The sequence below is a fragment of the Onychomys torridus genome, chromosome 19 (assembly GCF_903995425.1).
Source record: "Onychomys torridus chromosome 19, mOncTor1.1, whole genome shotgun sequence".
NCBI lineage: Eukaryota > Metazoa > Chordata > Mammalia > Rodentia > Cricetidae > Onychomys > Onychomys torridus.
In genome coordinates, this window is record NC_050461.1 from 14,554,159 (window position 1) to 14,563,131 (window position 8,973).

The window sequence follows — 8,973 nt, forward strand, 5'->3', positions numbered from 1 at the left end:
AATAAAACACTGATTGGCTAGCAGCCAGGCAAGAAGTATAGGCAGGACAAGAAGAAAGGAAAATTCTGGGAACAAAAAGACTGAGTCAGAGAGACGCTCACAGCCATCGCCCTGAAAAGCAAAATGTAAGGTACTGGTAGGCCACAAGCAATGTGACAACTTATAGATTAATAAAAATAGATTAATTTAAGATATAAAAACAGTTAACAAAAAGCCTGCCACGGCCATACAGTTTATATGCAATATAAGTCTCTTTGTGTTTACTTGGTTGGGTCTGAGCAGCTGTGGTACTGGCAGGTGAGAGAGATTTGTCCTGTCTGTGGCCCAGAGAGAAAAAGAGGTAGGTGGATCTCTGTGAGTTTGAGGTCAGCCTGGATACAGAGTAAGATCCAGAAAAGGTAAAAAGCTACACAGAGAAACCCTGTTTTGAAAAACAAATATAAACAAACAAACAAACAAACAAACTCTAGCTACAGGGGCCTCTGGCTCCTGTGGTTGCTCTTCTTCCAAATTGCTCCAGGAGGGGGTCATATGTCTCTACTGGTTGCTGGTGTCACAGGGGTTGGTTAGCTTGGAGAGGGGGTACTTGAACATTTCTAATACATTAATACATTAAGTGTTAATAAAGTCTTGTAGAACTTGAGTAGATCACTGTAGAACAGGAATGATAGCATGACTTCCCCATCTGTATGTAAACTGTGCAGAAGTTAGCCCGATGCACACCTAGCTATATGTTATGAGAATTTATGAGAAATCTCCCTATTTATTCATAATAACTTGAAGTTATTGCAAAATCATGTGGGTAACTGGCTATAAGTACTGCAATTAGATACCATGCTTTTAGCCCACATTTTAACATGATTAGTTCACCTCATACTAAATGAAATTTACGGGCTAGTGTTATGGGAATCCTTGTGTTCCATAGTTGGTGCTCACCAACTGATACCAATAATATAATGGCATGCTATTAAGAGTTTTTTTCCTTATAGACATATAAAAAAACATTTTGAGGTTTTGGGGCATGAATATTTTCATTGTTCTTTTAAAAAGAGGAAAATAAGTATTCTAAATATTCTGTACTAACCAATAGAAGCATCCCTATAAACACATTAGAAACTAATAGTGTTGTGTTCTCTGCCTTTTTCTCTCCCTGGCTTGTTTTTGCATTGTAATGGGAATGTAATGGTTTCCCTATAATGCATATGGAAACCCTCTAAGCTTGGGAATATGTTATCCAACGTACCAAGCAAAAAGGACTTTGCAGGTGTGATTCAATTAAGACCTTGAAGTAGCCTAATTTTCCTTGATCATCCAGGTAGAACTAATTTAATCACATGGGTCCTTAGAACACTAAAAAATTGACAACTCACAATTGTGAGAAGAGGAACCACTGGGGATGAATGGTAATATAGTTGTAACATTGATAGCTTTGCAGATGGCAACGTGGGGCCACAGAACAAGAAAATCAGACTGTACATGGAGCAAGAAAAGGCAAAAATCCAGATTTCTCCACTAGTAATTTGAAAAGAATGTAATTCTGATGGTCACCAGTATTTTAGCCTCTAGAGACTCAAATTTGTCTTTGGTCCCACTCATATGTAATGTATTTTATATCACCACATTCCAATAGTTGGCTACAGGAGCAAAATAAAACTAACCAACTGCTCTGCTTGGCTTCTTGATTATCCTATCATCCATTTGGCCTTGTTATACATTAATACAGGTGCTTTCTTTTATTTCACCTTTGATTTCTTTCCTTGGATTTCATGGTTGTAGTCTTCAGTAGTTTCAAATTTTAGAGACTTCAACAGGAATATGAATTATGCCGAACAGTGTGAACCATATCTTATGATCTGTTTCCTCCTGAAACTTACCTAAGTCACATATATACTTTCCAATTTTAAAATTATTTGATCCATCATCAAACATTCACCTACTTCATGTGGAGCTTATTAATTTCCATCCATTGCCATTTGTGTTCCACTTATCCTCCACCCAATCAGCTTTCCTTGATTCAATGTCCAAGTGAACCAGTAATGGGAAAAATTCTCTTGTTAGTAAATATTACATGATAATTTCTTCTTCAGTAATTTCTTTATAAGCACAGGATATTAGCAACATCTGAATGATAAATTAAACTGGGAACTTAAAAATAAGCATTGCATTCTTATGTAAACAACCTCTTCAAATATCTTGACCTTGTATACTGAAAGTGTGTACACAGGCATAATTATAAGTAAAATAAATCTTAAAAACCTATACCTTGAGAGACAATGTCTGTGAATTTTAGAAGCCTTCCTTTCCTTTGTTGTGTTTAACTAACCATAAACATTTCCCATTACCACATTTATATGCCCATTTCAAGTCAGTTTTCATCCTCATTATTTTCCTGAAGACACATTTGGGTAAATGAAATGTTCTATAAGTAGAAAGACTGGCATGTTTTTGAGGGTTGTTCAGCTGCTTGAGGTCCATGAATGTTCCAATCTGATAAGAATCACTATTTGTATCCTATATTTTCCTATTTAGGTGTGTACAAGGAAATAAAACCATGTAGAGGGTAAGAAGGTGTGTGTGTGTGTGTGTGTGTGTGTGTGTGTGTGTGCGTGTGTGTGTGTGTACATGTACACATGTGTATACATGTGAAAGGAGGCTGATTTATCAGGGACATTAGATTGCATGACTGAAGAGATGGGAAATCCAATCATCAGCCCTATTTAAGCTGGAGAATGGGAAAGCCAAGGAAGCAAGTAACACTGTGACCTCCAAGTCTGGAAAGCCAGAGAGGCCAATGGCTCAAGTTCTGTGGTCTAAAACTCCAGGAACCGAACTTTAATATGTGGACAGAAGATGGAACCTGTGACAGAAAAGGCATACTGAATTTGACTTCTGCTTTCTTTCTGCTCTAAATACAATGGATGAGGTGTGATCACCCATATTAGTGAAAGTGCATCTTCTTTCTAGTTCTAGAGATCTAAACAGTAATCTTTGTTGGAAATACCTCATAGATGCTGTTAAAATGTTTTACCAATAGTCCACATAACCTAGACACATTCAGCTTGACACAGAAAACTAATCATTATCCTGCTTCTTATATGTACTTTCCCATTCTCTATAAATCGCATGTGTACTACGATTCACTTGCCCATTCTCATTTGTACATTTTTTTTTTTGTATACATTTAGGCTCTGCGAAGCTTTTGAAGTTTTTGTCTCTGGTGTTGGGTGTTTGACACATGCCATCACACTTAGGGGTAGAATTAATGAGTCATTTGGTGGGAATGTGTTCAAATACTTGAATACTTCTCCACACTGATGGCCAAAGGAAAAGGACACAGGGTTCTGGTTCCTTCTTATTTGGGGCATATTTTCGCTCTTAGTCCTCTTAGTCCTCTTAGTCTTTCTCTTTTGAGCAATTTTACCTGCTGCAAAATCCCGTATTACTAAGATTTTACTTTCCATTTCGTTATTAAATGGCATTAAACACTATTTGTGTTTTTGTTGGACATTTGTGTATCCATACAATGTGAGATGTCTTTTCTTGGCCTGTTTTATATGGGTTATTTTCTTTTGCAGAGTGATTTATGGGAGATTTTTATGCATGGTAATATAGATGTATCACAGTGTACTAAGATTTCAATTTTCCATATCCTAACCAACATTTGATACTTTCTGTTTCACTGATGTCAGTTCTTCATTTTTATATACATTTAATGGATATGAGGTAGTATTTCCTTATAATTTATTTGTGCTGCACTAGTAACTTTTTGTGTTATGCATCTTCTTATATTCCTACTATAAACTTGTGTATCATCTCTGAAGAAATGTCTACTCAACACATTGCTCCCTTTTTAATCGAGTTTGGTTTTGTCATTGAGTGTTGCATGCATATTATAGATATCAATCCCTTGCATAGAAATAGATACAATATTTGCTTTGATTCTATAAGCAAATATATATGTTAAAAATATTCTTCCTTTCTTCTGAAGCCCTCAGCAGAATAAACACTGACCTCCCTTTTATAAGATAGAACTTCTGCCTTTAGATTGGATGTAAGCCACCATTCCCCATGAGTCATTCATACATGAAAGTGAAGATCATAGAAGTTGCCATCATCCATAATTGTGTAAACTATTTTGTGTAGTAATTCTTTTACACAAGGAGAGAGACAGAGACAGAGACAGAGACAGAGAGAGAGAGAGAGACAGAGAGAGAGAGAGAGAGAGAGAGAGAGAGAGATCCCTGGGGATAGCTTTTGAGTAAGTGGAAATTTGTCGTGTGAATGAGGACACTGCATACTGACATATTATCTGAGGAATATAAACATCGAATTTGCTGATAACTATGGTTTATTTACTCTACCTCCTGCTTTTCAAGAGTAGATATTTAGAAGTCTCTTCTGCCTCCCCACATCTTTATGCTCTGACACTGAAACACTCTAACAACAGTGTAATGGTTAATAATATTTTGAACACTGATGGCTTTGGTTTACTTTGCTTGATTTAGACTGAGACTCAAAATACGGCAAGTAGATTGATATATTCAAAGCTAAATCTGTTGTATTTTTTCTTTGTATTGCAAAATTATTTTAAATTTCATTTTATTTATATGTTCTTTGAGAACTTCACACATGTAGACAATATATTTTGATCATGTTCACCATCTCAACTTTTCTTATAACTCTTCTATTACCTTCCCTAATTCATGCCCTTTCTCATCTCAACTGTTGGTAACTCACTGAATCTAATCAGAATTGCTTATGTGCACAAGTTATAGACCAATTCACTGGAACATGGAAACCTTTGAGAGCTTGTGGAAGAGTATTAATTACATACCATTTGTTGGGAATTGTGGATATGTTTCTTAATTTTTCTACATATCCATCTTAAATGTGTTATGAATAGCATAACAATATTTTATTATTATTATTATTATTATTATTATTATTAAATCTGAGAAGCATGATCTGGCTCCCAAATTGACAATAGAGTCAGCATTTGCACTTATTTTTTAATTTAAAAGTAATTTTTTCATTTTATGTACCAACCACATTTTCCCCTCACTGCCCACTCCTGCTTCCCCTCTCTCCCCTCCTCCCTCCTCCACTCCTCAGAGAGAGTAAGGCCTCCCATGGGGAGTCAACAAAGTCTGGCATAGTAAGTTGAGGCAGAACCGAGCCCCTTCCTCCTGCATCAAGGCTGAGCAAGGTGTCCCACCATAGGCAATGGGCTCCAAAAAGCCAGCTCATGCACTAGGGAAAAATCATGGTCACTCTGCCAGGGGCCCCACAAACTGCCCAAGCCACACAACTGTCACCCATATTCAGAGGGCCTAGTTTGGTTCCATGCAAGTTCCCCCACTGTCAGTCCAGAGTCAGTGAGCTCCCACTATCCCTGGTCAGTTGTCTCTATGGATTTTCCCGTCATGATCTTGACGCCCCCCCCCAACTCCTACCCCACTCATATAATCCCTCCTCTCTAATCTGACTGGACTCCAGGAGTTCAGCTGACCTATATTGGTCTGGTTAATGCATGAAAGTTTTTCAAACAGTGTATGCCACACAGCAATTGCTGAGTAAATGTTAGTTATTATAAGTAAGCATAATATTCCCATGTTTATTCTGTGCTTTTTAATAGCCAGATAGCTGCTTGGAAATTTATAGATACCATCTCACTTAAGAATCTCCAAATCTTGAAACACCAGTAATATGTCTACTCTTCTCAAGAGGATATTGAAGCTCAGAGAGGTCTAGTTGTACAATCTGTAAGTTAGAGACACCATCAAATACTGTTTGTTTTTAATTCTGGAGACATACTCTTTTATATTTTTAAAATTAAAATAAATTCCCATCGTTTGTCCCCCTACATTTCTTCCACCTCACTTCCCCCCTGTCTCCTTCCTCTCGAAATCCTGGGTTCTTTCTGAAATTGTCATTGTTAGACACACGCACACACACATACACACATACACATACCTTCCTGAGTCTTAGTGTTGCCTGTATGCATATGAACTGGAGGCTGGCTACTTGGTATTGAACTTTCAATCAAGTGTTTATCCCTGGGATAAGGCTACTTTTCCCTCTGTCAGTATTCCTTAGTTGTCTATATTTCTTTGTTAGGGTTTGGGCCCGTGAGAGATCTCTCCTCTCTCTCTCTCTCTCTCTCTCTCTCTCTCTCTCTCTCTCTCTCTCTCTCTGTTAGCATGTCTGTTGGTAGTGTCCTTGTTCAGGTCTTTTTTAGGCAACCATATTGCTGCAGTATGATGGGCGAAGCTTCCTTGACACTATCTTGCTAACTATGGTTATCAGTACCACGTCTCATGAAATATGTTCTAGAGTTCGTATAAAAGTTTGCCTTGATTTAATTTTGTACTTGAAGAAATGCTTAGGAAACTAGAAGTGTTGCTTATGGTGTCATAGATTAATGCTTCTTATCCCTCATGCTTTATTCGACCACCAAAAGCTGCAAAACTACATCACAGAGAGATGCTCAATGTGAAGGAATTCAGCACTGACAATCATAAAAACTGGTACTTATCAGTGACAAATAGTGTACCTAAATCTTGGCTCAGTGATTTAAATTCATTACAGTTACCACTTATCCTTTGGTATGTATGGTAGAATGTTTCTGAGATTCCCAGAGATAAAAAAAAAAAAAAAAAACAAAAAAACAACTCTTCAGAGGCTCAGTCCTTTATACAAAGAGGCATGGTATTTGAATATAGCCTATGTAATCCTCTCATATAGTTCAGATTGTCTGTGGATTACTTATAAGAGTTGTTATAATATAAAAATTATATAAATAACATACTGTATTTCAGAAATAATGCTAATAACTTTTCATACATGTTTAATACATATGCAATTAAAAATGTTTTGACTTAATTGTGAGTTGAATCAATAGAATCCATAGAACCTGTTAGTATGGAGTGCCACCTAGGAATCATTTAATTTTTGGACAAATGTGTTTTTATTTATTTATTTATTTATTTATTTATTTATTTATTTATTTATTTATTAGTTTTTCAAGACCCTTTTGAGGGTTTAATCTGTATAGCTTTGGAGCCTGTACTGAAACTCACTCTGTAGCCCAGGCTGGCCTCAAACTCAGAGGGATTCGCCTGCTTCTGCCTCTCAAGTGCTGGGATTAAAAACGTGTGCTACCACCGCCTGGCCTACAAATATGTTTTAAATGAAGACATTTCCTCCCTTTTTCACAGGTGGAGAAATTGGGGATAGATTACTTGTCCAAGATCGTATAATTCATAAAACAACAACAACAACAACAACAACAACAAACAATTTGAGGAATTCTTCTTGATGATAGAGCTCACATAATTTTTAGACATTTTACTTAAAACTTTTCCGTATAATATCTTTTAATCATATTCTTTCCTTTCCTCCTAAGTCCTTCCAGATCATTTCTAAACCCTTACCCACTTCATCCTCTCTCTTTCTATAAAAAAAGAAAAGACAAGAAAAATAACAACAAAAATGAAAATCAAAAACAGACCATCAAACTAAAAAGAAAATGAAAATCAAAAACAGACCAGCAAACTAAAAAGAAAATGAAAATCAATTAGAAGAAACTACAGGAATAGAACCAAATAAGGAGCACACAAACAAAAATAGAGTCTATCTAGGAGTGTGGTTGATATACTTAGTGACAGTCCGTTTTGAGCCAATGAGTTTCCCTTTCCCCTCAGGCATCAACTGCTAATAGCTTCTTGGGTAAGGGTGGACCACATGTCCACTTCATCTTCTCAGGGCTGATACTGTGTCCAGTTTGGACGTGTGAAGCCCTTGTGCATGCTGTGACAATCTCTGAGTATGAGTTCTTATGTATATAAGAACTGTTGTGTCTGTCTGGAAGTCTTGGAAATCATTTGCCACCTTTGGCTGCGTCTTTTATATAGATCTGCAAGTCTTAAGTGGAGAGGTTTGGTAAAGAAATCCCATTTAAGACTAATTGCTCCTACGTCTCTCACTGTCTGCACAGTCTAATTGTGGATCTCCACTTGTTTTTAGAAGCAGCTTCTCTTCTTTGAGGTTGGAACAGTGCTCTCATCTATGAGGATAGCAGTATGACATTAGGAATCATTTTATTGCTATGTCCCTTCTCACAGTGTCTCTCAAGTTTCCTAATGCTATAATCCTTTAATACAGTGCCTCATGTTGTGGTGATCCCCAAATGTAAAATCATTTCTTTGCTACTTCATAATTTCTCCAGTTTGAATCATAATGTAAATATCTCATATGCAGGATATTTGTTACATGACCACCAAAGAGATTGCAACTCAAAGGTTGAGAACCATTGCTAGCAGGATCATACTAGTAGGTTTTCCCCTAGGCCCATGACCTATCTAGTCTCATGTTCTTGTCCACTTTAACAGTGTCAAATATGGGATCTATTTCATGGAATGGGCCTTAAATCCAATAAAAAAGTGGTTAGTAACTTCTATAGCATTTGTCTCTCTCTCTCTCTCTCTCTCTCTCTCTCTCTCTCTCTCTATCTATATATATATATATATATATATATATATATATATATATATATATATATATGTAGCATTTCTAATGACTACATGGGGGACTACTTGCTCTAGTTTTCCAAGCTTTCAGAATGTCAGTGAAAAAATGAAATAGATACAGACAAATCATGGAGTTAGATCACCCTGCTGTTCTGATTTATGTTTCTTATGACGACCACTCCATGTTTATGAAGGAGTAGCATTGTGGTAGTTGGCACTGTCACAAAAGTTCAAATGAGATGCCATGTGAGAAGTTCTATCACTGTCATGATCTTTAGGGCCCTTACCATATTCTTTGACTACAATTATAACTATAGCACTGCTAAAAGAAACTAAAATTTTACAGCAGGTTTGGGAAGTCCCATGAATGGTGGCAAAATAAAATTTTATGAAGCATTATGTTGCCTGTATCTAAGATGTTTTATGTCACAAAGACTCTTTCCTT